Below are 16784 nucleotides of genomic sequence, written 5' to 3'. Positions count from 1 at the left end.
GTATATATATATACACATATATATTAATGATATTAATGACCTGGTCTTCTACCTCTTCTGTCCTTAACTCCTTTCCTTCTCCCTTCTCTCCCTTTTTTCCTCTCTCTTCTAACATCAGTGGTTATGCTAAAGCTAAACCGACAACCTAAAGGCATATTAAATATGTAGATATAATATGCACCGTGGCCAACATCACACTTCTACACTTCTTTTTAATATTTCTCGTTCTGCATTGTTCCTCTCCTGTATAACTTGGTTTATTGTTGCAGTCCCTGCTGCCACCATCTTTTTTATTATTTATTTTTCACTGAAAATACAGCAGTTTTGTCTTTTACTGTGTCTCAGCACTTACTTAAGAGAGGCCTTACAAAATTTTGTTAATGCTACGTACCCAGCTCAGGCAGTTCTATGCAACACAAATGCACAATAACATACAGGGTCCTGGTAACTATTAAGAATCTACCGACAGCACTTACAAATACAAACGTACAATTTGCTTCTTAGCCGAGGCATGCATGTGTGTGAGGCTGATGGGACTCTTACGAGCTTTGAGTTTGGGGATGAACCAATGATCGGACAGATTATAATTTTGAAATGATGCTGATGCCATCAGGAATGTTACAGGATGAACAAAGTTAATAAAATGTATTCCCTTTGAACAATAAACATTAATAATTATTAATATTATGGTCATAAATCTGATAGTTGTTGAGAGTTTTCACTCAGAAGCACAAACAGAGGCAGAACTTGAGACTGCACAATGAATGTAATATTATTCACAAATCATGATTTTGGCCTTTCACGATTAATTATCATGACTGACTGCGATGCTGACATTTAAAATGTGTGCTCTGCTCTTACAAAATTCTACTTATAGAAAACTTGTGGAGAAGAAAACTTGTAGATAAAGTAATTTGGTTTCAACTTGGGTGAAACGTACATTAGAGAGCTTATTTATTTCTGAGTTGTGTGCGCTGCAGTAACTCAGAGGGGACATTAGAGGCCACTTTGCTGGACTTGTGTCTCTCGCAGCCTGCATGTGAGGTGTTTGAGGAACTTGTGTAAACTGCAGATGGTGAGCAAGTGAGATGTTTTGGGTACACTTTTATTTATATTTGCCTCTAGTAGATGTGCTCAATTCTGGTAAAGAAGAACCTCAAAGTCTTAGTCTGATGCAAAGACTTGTACATAAAATGTAGCACAACATGGTAATGAAAACAGTGCTCTACTTAAATGCAAAAAGCAGTAACAATATATTGTCCCTAAAAATCAGTGAATAAACATGATAAATAAATGTGATGTAAATTTTAGCAACAAGCTTGCACTTTGAATACAAATCATCATCTGAGGACTACAAATATCAGCGCATAACCTAATGGTAATCGGTCCGATAGCTGTTGCCAAACAACCAGCTGAAACTTCTATCTCTACATCCATCCCTCTAGCGTGGCTAAAATACATCATCTGCACGCTCAGTCAGTAATCACAGGGAATAGTGCATGTGTGCTTTGTGCTACTAAAACATTCCCATCACTGGAAATCATAAATAATACATATACAGTACAATGAATTTGCCCTCAACACATCCTCGGAACAGAAGACTCAAATGCAAATGCACTGTGCTTCAGTTGTCTCTGTAAATCATCATCACGGTCCTGCTCCGTCACACCACCACAGCCACGACGCTTAGAGCCCAAAAAACTTTGCTGACCGGCAGATTTGCAGGAATGCATTTACCAGAATAGCCGAAGTGGGTGCTATTGAGGAACAATGAACTGATGTAGCAAAGGGCAGATTTTGACATTTTGTAATGAAACTCATAACATTAAGCCGAGGAGGAGGAGAACGACTGCGCTGCTTTGTGAAGTATACGGCTTTAGCGGTGACATTTGTTATGACTGGGAAAGGTATTCAGAGGAAAGAAAGAGAGAGGGAGGGAGGGGAAGTACAGGGTCTTGAAAGCAGAAATCCAGGTGAGCATATACATCCTTGTTTTCTTCTCGTCTTTTTTCCCTCTCCTCCCTACTCTCCCTCTTTTCCATTCCAGCCCATGCGCACTCTTGTCTGGCTCTCTTGGGGGGCCTCTGTGCTTTGAACACACAGCGAGCAGAGCGAGAGAAAAATGAGGATGGGAGAGGGATGGAGAAGGCTGCAAGAGAACGGAGATAAATAAAATGATGCTGCTCACACAGAGGCATGAGAACTGGGAGGAATGCGTGAGGGAAGGGAAAGGACCGGGAGAGAAACATGGGAGGAGGAGGAGATGCTTCATAATGAATGGACACTGCGGGCAGCGGTGGCCTGAGCTGTGAGAAATAATGGAGTGAAAGGAAGATGAGAGGGAGGAATGTATGACATTGATAGTGACAACAAGTGAGACATGCATTCATCCCTCCTTTTCTCTTAATGATGAGCTCCCCTATCTCTGTGTGTGTGCATCTCTCTCTGGCTGAGACATGCTCCAATGTGACAGAGGCTGAACTAAAGTGCATTGTATATAGTGTACTGTATGTGTGTTTGGCCCACAGGACATCTACACTGACAACTGAAAATGGAAACTCTGTTTTAAAATCCACAGAGAAAACGCTTCACTCTCTGGATAGAGATTCATCCAGTAAAGGAACAGGTCGACATTTTCTGCACTTTCTCACTGTACTTTGAAGATAGACTCAAGAGACAGCTAGCTTAGCATTGCAAAAAGACTGGAAGGTGCAAAGGCAGCTAACCTGTCTCAGTCTATAGGTAACAAAATCTGCCTACCAGCACTTCTGGTTGTCTCCAGTGGTTGCCTGGCAACCAAGCCAACCACTACCCCCACAGTTTGTTTCAACTTTTGCTGCATTACATGCATCCCTCTGTCTCCCCTCATTTCTGTGTGTCTAAATGCTGTCCACTGTCTAATCGTGGTGAAAATGCCAAAACAAACAAACAAACAAAAAATGTTGTTTGTACGTTACATTTTTTGTTTAAATTTTTGAAAAGGAGCTAAAATGAATCCTTCAGTATTTGTGTACGACTGGTAGAGCTAGAACTATTCAATGAATCGATTAGTTGTAAACTAATTTATTTCAGTCATCTATGAATTCATCATAACCAGCTATTCAGGGAAAGTAAGGTTTTAGGAGGGGAAAGTCAAAAAACTCAGATTTTAGCTTCTTAAGATTTCATAATTTTCAGTTTCGTTGTTCCTCTATGATAGAATACGAAATATCTCAACATTTGGACAAAACAAGACATTTGAGAAAGTCATTGTAAGTTTTCAGAAAAACTGAACATCATTTTCACTATTTTCTAACATTCTATAGACCAAAAAGAAAAGCGATGGATAAATCATGAAAACAATCAACAGTGGAGAATAATCATTAGTTGCAGCTCTAGTTAAAAGGGGTACTGGAAGGCATGTACGAATGAGTAGTTTCCAGTTGTTAAAGTGTGCCAAGCTACACTAAACATCTTCTGGCTCCAGCTTCATAACAACTGTAGCGATATGAAGGTAGTAAAAATCTTTATATCCAGTTCTTGTCCCAAAATGTGCCTCATCAAAAACGACAGCATTTGTCATTTTATTAAAGGTTTCTTGTCACCATGTGAAAACAGTGTTTTGCTGGTACAGTGCTACATACAGACTGTCTGGTTTGGACATCAGAAGCAATGGTTTCCTACCTTTCTGCATTCTTAACCGTTTTTATCTTAACCAAAAAGGTGGACGATCAGAAAACACTATGAATGAATCATTTGAAAACACTGACAACGGCCTGTTTGCTGCAGTTGAAAAAAAAAAAAACCCTCAAGACTAGAAGAGCTATTTGATCACGTGTCCAGAGCTTTAAACCTGAGTCGTGCACTTTCCCAATCTTAAGAAGCTGTTTTGAGCTTACTGTGCGTGTCTCTTATTGTGTGAACTCCACAGCTTATAAATCAAGCCACGGGAAAAAAAAGAAGTTTGCATTTAAAGTGGGGCACATCCATACCGGCCTTGTCAATATTAAAGAAAAATATATATTTAATCCCTACTGTACTCATTCTGTTATTTATGGTAGGTAAGAATAATGGCGGATTAATTTATTTATTTCAATTCTCAAACCCACATTGCATTCTCTGCATCTTTCAATCTCTAACATCTCCAGTGTCACCGCTGAACATGCCACCATGTACCTGTCCCCGTACTGTGTTTTGCCGGACCTAAAGGCAGACGCGGAGCCCATCCATCTTCATCTTTGTGCCAGACAGCTCCCTCGCCATATGTCTCTGTGCTCTCTAACTTCTCATCTCAGAGCTCATTTATTTCTCCTCCCGTCAGCAAACCGCCCCCCTCCACCCATTCCGGTGGCTCTCAGCTCCTCCTCCACACCTCCGTTCAACCCATCGTCACCCAACACGACCCCTGCCATGGAAGATTTGACCTCTTAATTTGTATGAGTGTTGTTGTTTGAAAGTTACCAGGATCCAGTTTTAGGGGCAACCAAAAAGAAAATTTAAAAAAGGTGATACTTTCTTTAGGTTCGATGAAATGCCAGGAAGATGGATCTACCTCTAGATGTTAGCCTCAACAAACACATAAATCCTACTCAGTGTTATACTTGTGACTCTGGATGTAAAATGTTGAGTACTGACATTTAGAGGTGGGGGTTGGTGGATTGTTCACACCTTTGCCAAGAGCGAGGCTAGCTGTTGCCACTTGACTGTTCTAAGCTCGCTAGCTGCAAACTGTAGCTCTATATTGATATGTATGAGTGGATACGACTGATGAGTTTGTCTGAATGAATGTATTGTGTAAATAGGCAAACCATGCCACTAGGCACATCAAGAATTTAATTGCACGGATAACTTGTCATCGCTGCATATGACAATAAAGCCTTTGAATCCTTAAATGTTTGTACCAGCCAGATATTAGAAGGGTAGTAAGCCTCTCCTTTAACTCTCAATATCAAGGCACATTTCCCAAATTCCTGAACTTTTTGTTTAGCAGTTTACAGCTGATTTGTAGTAGATGTTGATATTTCACATTTTATTCGTCTGGGCAATAAAACAATAACAATATGCACCAGCAATAGATGCCTGATCAATAGATTTAACAAAATAACTTAAGAGAATGTTTCATACCTTCCCTTTCATTAACTTTATTATTATTACCTGTTCTTCTGGATAAACAGGCTGAAGTGGTTCTATTTAAATTTACCCTTTTTACTCCTGGTCGTTATTAAAAGTAAGTCATTAAAAATGATCAACCATTATTGATATCAATTGAAATAGTACTTTTTATTATGATAAAACTTCCAGCTATAATGGCCAGCCTTAATTAAGTTGGGGAAAAAATCTGCAAATTCTGCATAAATGATAAAAGATACCCTGAATGTTTGGAGTATTAAGTGGTTTAAATTTATATCAACAGCACAAAACAGTGTTAAAAAAACAAAGAAAAATGAATTTCAATGTGATTCGACCAAGCTTGACTGTCTACAGTCAGCGTAACCCAGATTGGAATCTGGTGCACAGAAGCAAAGGAGTGAAAATCTGATCTCTCTTTTCAGTTTCTCCCATAAACACAAATGCCACAACCTTGTAATTAGATATGGCTGAGCGATCCATTAATGGTCTCTTTAAGTTGCTCTCTTGTATGCAGGCCACGCAGCCTCCGCTGGAAAGTTAATTAACCTACAATTTAGCAGCCAAGTAGATGGTAAAGATTTACTGTAGGTCTGAGTGTCTCATCAGGTGACTCACATATGTCAACATAAATTTGACCCCATAAACAGTCGATTACACGTTACGGTTATTAGTCATCTGTTTTACTCATTTTCCATCCATTTGCTTATTGCGTCTATGATTCTGAGTTAGCCTTTGTTTTTGTTTTTTTCCCTAATTTTTCTGCATTTGCTGTTGATGAGCTTGTTTTGATGTCTCTTTGCCAAATGTTTTTGGCTGTAGCGAGCTCAGTTTCACACATGGGACAAGAGAGAGTAAACTGAGCTGAATCACAACTAAATTAACACATCTATCTAATAGGAATGTTGTGTTGGTCACTTGATTTCAGTGAAATGTCATCAGACATTCAAATGCCAGACAACAAACAGCACCTTTTTTATTACTGCTATTTAAACGTGAGGTGTTAGCCATGAGGGGCGTTTGTGTTACTTTTAATTTGCTAAAAGCTAAGCTGACTGAAAGATGTTATTCAATTAATCCAGGGAGCTTTTCTATCTTAATTTCTCCCTGTTACAGTCAATGCCATTAAATTTTCAATTATAGGATACATTACTATACATATTAAACACAATAATGTTGAAAATGATCAGTCAAAGCTTAAAAACCCTCCTCTGTAAATTGAAAATCAGTGAGTAAAGACGTGAGAACCATGACATGCAAATTATTTAAGATTAAAGCGGTTAGTCTATATTATCTCTACAGCATTCATGAAGCTGCACATCCTGATCAGATCTGGTTGTTACGGTTTAGATCATGGTGTGTCTATACTACTATCAACACATGCAAGGGTGAAAGAATACCTAAAAATAACAAGAAATTCATGATGAACGTTCACACCGGCAGTGCACAAGGACAGGCAGGAGCCGCCACGCACATCCTGTTGAGGCTACCATGGAAACTTCCCAGGTTGTGATACAGTATTTGTCGGCCCGACGCCTGCTGCCATTGTGTTTGGCCTGGTGCTGTACGTGTGTCTGTGTGTGTGTCTGATGTATCTCTCTGATCATAAGGGGTCTCTTAAGGCGAGAAAACAGAAGGCTGGTTTTACAGCTACACACACAGAGAGGATAGTAAGAGTGCCAGGTTGTGGGAAGACTGAGAGCCAAATGGATCACACACAAAATCACACACAGAGAAACCCAGCATAGTGCAAACACACATATGCTGTACTGAATGTACGTGCCAGAGCGAGGCAGAAGACAGAGCCAAAGTATTGAATGGCAGAGGGCGTTGACATTGATGTCTTGGCTGCTGGACTTGAATTAACATCCAAATCTTCTGTAAAACCCTCAGCTCAGACACAGATTTGATTTCTGTAGTCTGACTTTGACTATAAGACTACATGGCATCAGAAACAAACTGACCAGATACAGTCACAGCACCATTAAATATTCACAAATTTCCCATTTCACACTTTGCAGAGCAATATTATGCCTGCTGCACAGAGACACAAATCTGAATCAAATGCTAACAGCCATGAAATGAACAGAAAAAAAGGAGTTCATAAAGAGCTTTCGCTCTGCCTTTCCCATTGGCCCAATCAAATTTTTATCCAATAAAATCTTTAATGAGGTGAGTCATTGAGTCACTCCCTCTACATCACCTCATGACAGCAGACATAAATTCGATCCGTCACACCGTGTTTTCACACAATCTGGTTGAATCATGTTGAATCAGCCGTGGCAGGAAAGCAAAGGTTTACATTTTCTCTATCAGAGCTACAATTATAGGTCACATTAGCCTGTCTGGGGTTGATAAGTTGTTTTAATACAGCATCAAAATGCACAAATCTGTGACCAGTGATGTTGCAGTAAACAGATATATAACATAAGCTTCCATCCATGACAAAAATCAACTAGAATTTTTTTTTTGTTAAAAACTTAATCATTAAAATAAAATTTATGATTACTAATTGAATACACACCTGAACTTTATATGACACTGCGACTCTTTAAACTGCTTCCTGTTGTGATTACCTGTTTGCAATCAGTAATCCCAATTATGGCTAATGTGGCGGCATTTAAGAAAGCAAGAATTGGGCTTTCTTTGTGGCTTCAAAAACTAACCCATCCCTTCATGTTGCTATGGTTGAGATATGTTGTTCAATTGTCAGTGGGGAAAAAATTATCACACTGCTAATATTTTAAAACACACCTGTAATATGTTGACAGCAACATTTTAGCACAATAGCCCTAAAACTAACCCTATGATAAGCTTAATTTGAGTGTAGTATTAGTGTGCTGATTTTCAATGTTAATATTTTTTTTTAAATAGCACAAAATTTTGCTTGATATGAATTTACATAAATAAAAACTTTAGGATGTTAATGTTTGACCAATTAAAATAGTCAAATTCTGCTTCATTACAAAGGCAATTCATTCATATGATTGTAAAATGCTGACATTAAGCCACACTGACAGACATCATATCGCTCCCCTATACTGTTTCAGATGTTCATTTATCATCCCAGGCGTCTCCTATTTTTCAGGCTAATCCCTCTATAGCTGACCTAGCAATATTATGTTTTCATTGCAGCAATCAATCAAATAACTTGTCCCGGATTAGAGCCAGCAGCCTTTCGGAGAAGTGAGACTTGTCTCATATCATCACTTGTCACCCCACAGACATCTCACCAGCTTGCAGGGTTTCTCTCTACACACCACCATTGGGAATCTGGTGTGAAAATGAGACACACTATATCACTGTGTTATCGTCTTTATCTCCCTGCAGTGACACAGAATAAACAGACTCCCTTTAATAGTTATATTCACTGTAAACACTATTTGGTGAGAGCCAATCCATTTGTTAACTATTTTCCTTCCGGCACTACAAAGGTTGACCTTAAATCTCTTCTCGCTTTCATCTCCCGCTGCAACCTGCAATCCGTCCAGCTCTGAACCATTCTCTTTTCGCTCTCTTCTCCTTTTCATCACCATCACAAGAAGGATAGCAAAGTTACTCTGTCAGCAGCAGGGGGATGGAGAGCTCGCACAAAATAGAAAAATAAAAAGTCAGAGTGGCTGGGCTGGAAGGAAAGTGGGTTAAGAGGGGCGTGATGGATGAGACTGGGAGCTTTCCTGACTCATGGCCTGCTTTCTCTGGTGACTAATGTGGTCAGTGTCATCTCTCTCACTACCCCTCTGCCGCCCCCGACCCCACCCCTCCATCCCACCTGGGATACTGGTAGCCAGCCTGAGGCGAAGTAGCACACAACATCTCACCCCACTTACCATGTCAAAGTCCCAGCTTAGAATGCATGTGCTGTGTTGTGTGGTGGGTGAGGGCTACTATGGGCCTGCAGAGACGCTGCCAGGGTCAACCAGAGCACACCTCTCTGTCTTATTTACTGCTAAACCTCTGGAAGGGATGTGTGCACTGGAACGTACTCAGATCCTGGGGGAGGACAAGATAAGAGTGGTATATTTATCTCTCTCCTCGCTTATGTTTTTAGGACTTCTATCATAAGCTTTTAGTCTATTTCTCTCCGTACTCCCTTTTGTACGTGACCTAATTTTTGAGTTAGTTGCTTGGCTTTGTGATCTTTTTGACTGATAGCGGCCTCTTCACACAATAGGATAATAGCCAGTCAGTATTACTCTATTTTATTATCCACAATTGCATTCATATGGGGCTTTTTTCCTTTTGTAAATCTTGACATGCAGTTATGGTAAATAAGTTAAATGTTATTTATTATGCAATCCGCTCTGAAAAACATTAAATTGATATGTGCTTCGTAAGATGGTAAACAGTCTTATACTTCATGCTGGCCAGATATATATATATATGACAAATTAGTCTGTTAATAATTTTGTGTGAATTCAAAAAACTGTTAGGACCACAACACTATTATTGTAATGATAGAAATGTAATTTGTAAAGGTGGTAAATCAGCAAGCCAGTAGTTCACATGCACAGAAATGGAGGTCACCTTTGCTGACCCTGCAGCTGCCTCAAGCACATATCAGGTGTTGAGTGAAATTGATTTTTTAAGAACTGCTGTTGCACCCCCGAGAAAAAGTACATTGACATTCAGCTGACATTGCGTAGTGAAAATTACAAATATATAGGTCAAAAACAATATCCACATCCACTAGGCCTGGGCAGCATGTATTTTTTCATACTTTCTGACATTTCAGTGGGGTGTACCATACATGCTGGTATTTGCATTAAAAATATTTAAAACCTGAGCTTCTGTTACTGCAGCATATATGATCATAAGTTGCATTCTTCCATTCTTGACAGAGGACAACTGTGCACATTTTCCATTTTCGGCAATCCTTTTTATACTTTGGTGATTTAGAAAAAGCTACGTTTTGGTTGACTGGTGTAGGCTCAACAAAAGTTTAATGGCTTAAGAATTTGCAGCTGGCACAGCCACAAGTTTCTAGAGGCAAATAGCAACAGTACACACCAGCGATGTGCAGGTCGACCCACATCCCACAGGACACGAGGGCTCGGCTATGCTTAAAAGAAAATATCACAGGTTGGGGTGGGTCAGGTCAAGAAGTAACGAAGCAGCATTTTGACAAAGTTATAAATAACTTGCAGAAATGTGTCCACCTTCTCCTTCTTGTTCTCTCTCACTGTCTCTCTGAAACAAACACAGGCACACACCAGGTCATCTCATGCCCTAGCTGTCAATCAAAATAAAAGAAAAGTGTGGAGTTAGAAATGTCACAGCTATAGCTAAGGTGTCCAGAAATGATGGCTTACAGGTGGTTGACTAATGCATATTTTTGCAAACTGGGCAGTGCACATTGGCTGTCATATCAGATCAGGTGGTTGGAAGTGTTAAATCCTGACCTGTACATCACAAATGATCACAGCTTCATCCGTGTTGAGTGGCTCATCTTTAATCCAAAAATGTGACATACACACAGTCCCCCACCACTCCTAACCACCATCCTTCTAAGCTCAGCTGCCTGCTCCACCAGTAGAGACCAGCCTCAGGTGGTGCGTACTGTGCCCTACAATGCAGCATCTCCTTATCAGCTTAATAAAATGAAGAAAATGTATTTTTAATTGTAATTTTGGGATTTTCAAATACCTTATTGTACCATGATACCTTGATACTGCCCAAGCCATAACAGCCATATCGGTTGACCTCTTCTCAGTGAGGTTCAATTTGAGTTATGGCTGCAAAATAATCAAATATTAATCAAGATCACGATTTTAGCTTCCAACAATTAGATGAGTAGGCTCGACTGAGATATTAACATTTCCAGTGTAAGCTCTCGTCATGGAAAATTCCACACACAGAGAACTTGGCTCTTCGAAAACAGCCCATGTAGCTAAAATCACTTGGTTTCACCTTGTGTTAGTCTTTCATTAGAAATCCTTGTTTTACAATTTCCCAGTAATTTTTGGTCACACACCTGTCTGAGCTTGTGTAACTGAGCTGGGAGACTAGAAGCTTCTCTACACACCCTACACTCAATAAATGATTGAATGAAATTGTCCTTTAATGAGGAAAAACTATTGTTATTATCATTTTGGCCAAAACTCAAGAGTGTGAGTGTGCAAAATAGTCTTATAAAAGACCATAGTGTCTCATTAGCAAGTTCATTTTTGAAGTGGGAGGTGAGACGCAATACCGACCAAACCATCCATTGTCAACCAATCACACCCACTCTCTTTGATGATGCATACCAGTTGGCCAGCGAACTGCGCCTTACAGATGGCTGTCCACAAGTGCACACAGCGACATACGGTGCAACAACACACACAGAGATGCACCCAGACGCACACACAGACGCTTCTTCATTACTATGATAAGTGTCTGCTCTGCCCCTTGGTTGTTTTCATTTGATTTTCATTTCAAAGAGCACCAGAACCAGCAGCGGGCAGCTACAGATCTGAAGTGTGGTCAGATGTGTCAGTGCATTTATGAGTGTGAGTGTGAGTGTGCGTGTGTGTGTGGTGCACTAGATGTTGCCTTTGCCCTTTCCAGCTATCAATTTTGAATAGTGTGCGTGCATGCATGTATGTGCATGTGAGCCGAGGCGCTTTGATGGAAGACAACACAGTGCCTAACAGTCAGGCTGGCCTTTTGAGAAACCAGCTTATCTGATACTATGTGATGCATCTCTCCCCACCACTCACAATCAAACTCACGCACATTCTATATGTTTCACCCGAGTAAATATTTCACTCAAGCAGGGTTTTTGTATTCCCCTGCCTTGCTTTCATCACATCTCAAAAGCCACTTGGATCGCCACACCCAGTTAAATGTGTAGTAGAACTCTAACATAAGTGCATGAATACTTCATAAAACAGCCATGTGAGCCGTGTGGCAGCTGTATGGGGATGTGAAATGGGATGAGCTTTCTTTAGCCCGGGTATAGAACACAGAATCTGCCAAAAACGGCTTCAGCATTTCCAGCCTAAATGGAGATATAGGCACACAGCTTTCTACTGTGCAAGGTTGAGTCACTTTTCAGCTTTTACTGTCTCAGTTCTGTCTCAATGGATTATTCAAAGGCTCAAGTCTGAGTCAGGCAAGGATTTCTAGAGTTAAGCACATGGATAATTATTCTCTTTCTCCTTAAAACGGGCCAAGAAGGGCCCACTCCTTTAGTGCCGTCTAATGTACTTACTCAGTGCTTCACACTCTGCGCTTAGCACTAACAATTACAGGTGTCAGAAGTATCAAACAGCTTTCAGACACAGACTGTTTTTCTAGGAAGATTGAGAGAAAGTCACATGGTACTTTCTGTTTCCATCCACAGGTGGTGAACACAGTCTGAGCCGAGATCAGGACATGGCTATGTTTGTGTGTGCGACCATCTGATACAATCTCACACCTCAGCATGCACTTGGCCTGACCTGAGCGCCGGCAGAGGACATGCATCTTAAAATATGCTCATTCTCTCGCTTACACTCCCTTCCCCCTTCCCTTTACTGTCACATGCGCTCATACAAACACAATCGAATAGCAGTGCATTGCTCACTTATTCTAACGGCACCTTTTTGCAACCCTCCTCCCCCAAGATCCCCAACACGGCTGACCTCTGACATGCCTGAACTCTCCCTACACAGCCAAATCAATAGAGACTATTAGCGCCACATTTCTTGTTAGAAATCCCTGTAGAACATATTTAAATGTCCAAGCATTGACAATTAGAGAGCAGAACAATTACATCTGTGGGTATTTAGGTCACATTACAATCTCCACTACAGGTTTAATGGGCATTATCTTGTCCATCTCCTATGACCATATCAATCCCTTTTAAACTGTTAATGCGATTGACTGAAGTAAGAGAAGGCATGAACCTGTAAGCTCTAAGTGCATTCAGTCATTGTTAGCCAATGCTACCAAGATGAGAATATAAAGGAGGAAGTCTTCCCAGCTGCTACTAATCATCTAATCTAAGCAGTTACCTCTTACAATAAGCGTGCACACTGCAACAATAAAAAGACATTCAGATGTCCATGCTCCTCTCACCACTGATCATCCCCCTCAGCTATTAATTGCATTATTCCCAACATCAGTCCTTTGGCGCTATCATTGCCCTGTGCGGAAACTGAGCCCTGCAATTAAAAAAAAATAAATAAAAAAAAAGGAAATCGGTGCACTTACCACTTACAGCAAGGAGCGACGAAGGCAAGGTGTGGGGTCGGAGGTTGTCAAATAAATGTGTGCTCCTGTCGCTTCTGTATGAATGTCATCGTTTGGGTTGTATTTTTGCGGTGCTGGTGTGCGGACGGACGGGCGGGCGGTTTTGCTGGACGGTTTCTCCGCTCAGTGCTGCTGGTCACACGGCATCCAAGGCGCGGTGAAAGACGCGCTGCTGTGGTGAGAGGAAGGAGGGAGGAAGAGGAGGAGGAGGAGGAGGAGGAGAGGAGGGGAGGGGGGAGAGAGATGGAGCACAAGCTGGGCCCGGCTGCCCCGAGCCGACCGGCTAACAGCGACTACGTGTGGCTGGGTGAAGGAAGCAAGCTGTGACCCTTCTGTGTTTAATGGAGATAGACAGACAAAAATGTGTTTGAAATGTTTAGCTTTTCAGAGCGTTAAATGAAATCCTTACCACTCTGTGTTAGCTAAATACGAAGCTGCAGACGTTAGCTTAGCCGAGCACTACGAGCAAAGTAGCTAGTCTGCCTCTGCCAGTGGATAAATACGTTTATTAGCTACTTCAAAAGACTCAAATAATAATGAACAATAGCTGAAAAACGGCTATAATTTATATGTACGTGTTTAAAAAAAATATCCTGAGTTTTAGCTAGTTTTTAGCTTCAACTACAGCCTGTGTTGCTTCACCATTATCACTTAGTTTAAGCCAAGAAAGATGGACACAGCCATAGATATAGAATAGAATAGAAAAATACTTTATTTATCCCAGTCTGGGAAATTACTGTCTGCATAATGCATAATAAAGCCTTTATTATACATATCTATGGACGTAGCAACCATGAAGCCAACCCGGAAGTGTCACAAACCTGCAGTACCACTACGTCCGCTAGGTGCTGGCTCCAACAAGCTCTGGCCCCCATAGACCCCAGTTCAGGAAAACAGGAAAACACAGATCAGTTTTTCTACAGCTCAGGATTTTTTTTTCGTTAGTTTTCATGATCAAACCCGGAGATCAGGTGGCCAATCTGAAAATAATATTGAATTTTATATAAATTGTCAAAGTTTCGGTCATGTGGGGGGCGTGACTGTTTGATTGACAGTCAGCTCTGGAATGATTGACAGGTCATAGGGAGGCAGCCTTGACTCTATTCACCGTAAACACAGGTCTCATCCTCGTTTGGATTTGCTTATGATATAACTAACTGTTAGTTTGTTGTGATTTATCCATGGGGTAGCAGCACGTCTTCCAGTTTTGCTGTCCGCTGGCTTGTTTTAATCTGTATTCAGTTCACCGTAACTCGGACCTTCGGCTGGTTGAACCAGCAGACACTGAAAGGATCCGTTCAGTCAGTTAATGTTGATTATCTTTTTTAATGCACTTTAACTGCAACTTTAGCCTCAGATGTAATGTGTACAGTAAACTCCAGAAGTTGGTGCAGTTTATTTCTGTGTGTATTGACCAGAGATCTGTGTTAGCATCCAGTCAATATTAGCTTTAATGTGAATTAGTGATGCTAACCGAGCTAGCTGACCGGTCGTGGCCTGATTTAAGTTAAACATAGCAGCATTAAGCTAACGATGTAGCAGATGTGTAGATTGGAAGAGTAGACACCCAGAATGATACCAAAGTAGTGACTGACACTACAGTTAAATATAACATTTAAAATGCAGCACAGAGAGGCTGAAGAAAATCTTCTCCCCTAAGTGTAAAGCAACTACAGACCTTTCTTTCTTTAAGTGCTTGGAAAACTATACATGAAATGTTTCCAGGGTTAATTTAAATGAACTTGCGCTGTTGATGCTGTGATGTCTGTCTTCACCTCATGTGTGTCTCAGATTCACTGAAGATCTTCTGAGTGAAGCCAGCAGAAGGAAAACCTCACCTGTTGACCTGGTTGTGAGGAAGACTGAAAGTACATCATCCTCAGTGAACCACTTCCAGTATCAGCTTTCACTTACGGAAGATCAGACCAACTCTTTCAGCAGTTTTTTATTCTCTGTTCTTAGTATTCACAGGTTCCATTTACCGCCTTTGACTTCCTCCCTGCTGTTGCTGCATAATTACAATACAGAGAACATGCTGCTGTCATTTATAGCAGATAGGCAGCATTGAAACATCAACACATTCAGGACAAGAGCTTCATTAATACCGTTATTGCACATTTAAAAACGACTTTAATTAACAATTCTGATCTGGAAAGATGTGTCAAAGTACGAATAAACTGATAAAATAAATGTGTTGCCCAGCTTACAGTGGAGTGTGAATACTTAACAGTGATAAGATAAGTGTGCTTTATGAATAGAGGGAGCTGAAACTGTAGTTCAACATTGTTGTTGCTACTGGTATTGATGAGGAGGACATCAGTGCTGCTCTTCCTATCAGGGATGAAGAAGGAGAGAAGACTTCACCTCAGACAACCTCAGCTCACCTCAGCTGAATGTTCGTGTTCTCTGTCGCTCTTAGATCACATCAGACGTAGCTGTTCCCAATGATCCACATCATGGCTGGAAGGAAAAGACACAAACAGTGAGACAAAGATCTACAAGGTTCTTTTATTCCAACTGTTGGAACGTTAAATGACAGTGACCAACACAGCAGGATATGACTGCAGCACAATGGAGAGTGTGATGTTTTTGACATATTTTTTTGAATCTGAAGGAAATATTTGTTTCCCTGGATGAGACCAAAGAACATTTTACTGCCTTAAAAGGACAATAAAATGTATTGTTTTTATTCCAAAGTATGATGATGTGGTTAATAGAGGAAAAAGGAAAACCAACACTCGTGACATGAGCTCCTCAGTTATCTGACAAAACACTGCTGTGGAGAAAACAGTCTGCTGGACTGATTTAAATAACAAAGTAACTATAACTCACCTCTGAGGTTCAGTGTGATGCTCATGTCATGGTGATCAGACCTCAGTAACTTCACTGTTTGTGAAAGAGAAGGAATCATTTCAACAGACGCTTGTCTCAGTGAAATGAACACAAGTTGTTTAAAACCAGAAAACAGAGACATGAACTGAACTGAGCTTCATTCATTGAACTGAGAGATTAACATCAGTCAGTGACACTGTTCTGTGGTGTACCACTAGCGTGGTTTACTTTCTATCTGCTGATCATTACTATCTGCCATGAGACGACAGCAGTTAACAGACTGTAATGACATTATTGATCCATTATGATTGACTAGCTGTGACCTACAGGAAACTTAGTCACAGACAACAGGTTACCTTTATGACTGACAAACCTGATTTAACATCAGTTGTAACTAGTCAGGAAACGTAACCTGAGATTTACAGAACAACTTTTAAACACGATGTTCGATCATGTTTTACCATCAAGAGGTTCCACAGTCTGATGTTAACTTTCTGTAACTTCAGTTACAGTAACGCAGGTCACTGCTTTGATATGTAATATTGTCCAGATGTGGACATGAAAACAACCAGTTACTGAGACGACTCACCCGTAGAGCTTAGCTCCACTTTTGGAGGCTAACTTTGTTA

The sequence above is a fragment of the Stegastes partitus genome, unplaced genomic scaffold, assembly GCF_000690725.1.
Source record: "Stegastes partitus isolate 25-593 unplaced genomic scaffold, Stegastes_partitus-1.0.2 Scaffold1631, whole genome shotgun sequence".
Taxonomy (NCBI): Eukaryota; Metazoa; Chordata; class Actinopteri; family Pomacentridae; genus Stegastes; species Stegastes partitus.
This window is presented reverse-complemented; position numbering follows the sequence as displayed.